Source organism: Schistocerca serialis, chromosome 2 (genome assembly GCF_023864345.2).
Source record: "Schistocerca serialis cubense isolate TAMUIC-IGC-003099 chromosome 2, iqSchSeri2.2, whole genome shotgun sequence".
Taxonomy (NCBI): Eukaryota; Metazoa; Arthropoda; class Insecta; order Orthoptera; family Acrididae; genus Schistocerca; species Schistocerca serialis.
The window spans coordinates 594,073,819-594,075,341 of NC_064639.1; the positions used below are offsets into that span (position 1 = coordinate 594,073,819).

Consider the following 1,523-nt stretch of genomic DNA (forward strand, 5'->3'; position numbering starts at 1 on the left):
GGTGTCTTTTTCTCTACTAGACAGTACCACAAGTTCCTCCAAAAAATCGTAACACGACACACACAAATGCCATACTAACTAGTGTAAATTCACCTGATGATAGAGGTTTAAACCTTTGAAACGCTTCGTGGAGATAAATGAAACGGTGACTGGTAAAAGTAAACTTGTTGTTTCATTTAATGTCAATAGCCGTCACGGTAAAGCCTATCCTAAAATGTTCGCATTTAAAGTTAAAAATAATGTAACTCATGTACGGAAGCATTTGCAAACTTACAAGCCCAATCCGGCGAGGAAGGGGCAGATAGCCGGTCGTGGCCATATAGTACAGGCCACGCCAACTGGAGCACTTAGTGCCTGCGTGCTCAGTGCCACACCGAGCGACACCGGTGCTTTTTCCATCCCTCCCCCCTTTCCTCCAGTGTGGCGGCTGCAGCAGCACGTGTGTGACAGAGACAGCGTCGTCTTCGGTGCGCTGAAGTATCCGTCCGGAATCTTATCAAAGGGGACACTGTTAATCTGTCTTGCGAGCGTTCAACATGAGCAGAAAAGATTCGCATTTAGATGTGCCATTTGTTAATGCTCAGTAGGAAGATTCGTAGATTTCTCTGTAAAGATTGACGGGAAAGCACTGTGCTTACTATGCCACTCTGCAGTAAATATCAAAGCATGGACAATGCGCCGTCACTACGAAAATAAACATTTCTCAACTCACGAAGGCCAACAACCTCGCCGCAGTGGCAACACCGGTTCCCGTCAGATCACCGAAGTTAAGCGCTGTCGGGCTGGGCTAGCACATGGATGGGTGACCATCCTGTCGGCCGAGCGCTGTTGGCAAGTGGGGTGCACTCAGCCCTTGTGAGGCAAACTGAGAAGCTATATAATTGAGAAGTAGCGGCTCCGGTCTCGGAAACCGAGTCGGCCGGGAGAGCGATGTGCTGACCACATGCCCCGCCATCTCCGCATCCAGTGACGCCTGTGGGGTTAGGATGACGCGGCGGTCGGTCGGTACCCTTGGGCCTTCATGGCCTGTTCGAGAGGATTTAAACACACGAAGGGATTGTTGGAATGGACAGAAGCGAACTGATTACTAAATTAAAATCAGAATTGCCACAGTCTGAAGAGGCAAGCCTTGTTTTACTGTTCATTCTAAAGGAAAAAGAAAAATATATTTTTTTGTAATACTACTCCTATCTGTAGAAACTTGCCCTACTTCACTTGGGATATTGTTGTTAAACCAAATTACCCGCAGAGATCTGAGCTGAACTACATATCGGAAACCGTGCTTCGAGGAAGCTACATTGTTGCACTGAAAATTGCAAAAAGTGGAAGACATTTTAGAGAAGGCCGGTTTGTAAAAGAGTGTTTTGTAGAGTGTACGAAGGTAATATGCCCGTCTGTAGTGGCCCAATTTGAGCTGTTAAGCTTGTCTGAACATAGAATTTCTCGAAGAGTGCAAGATATTGGTGCGGAATTAAAGGAGAAGTTGCGCCATAAACGTCGTAACTTCGTAGAGTAATCGATTG

The 1,523-nt window shown here is 46.6% G+C and overlaps 1 pseudogene; it reads left to right on the forward strand.

Moving 5' to 3' along the window:
• Positions 1-716: 716 nt before the first annotated feature.
• On the forward strand, positions 717-834 carry LOC126458652 (5S ribosomal RNA; annotated as a pseudogene).
• The last annotated feature ends 689 nt before the right edge of the window (positions 835-1,523 follow it).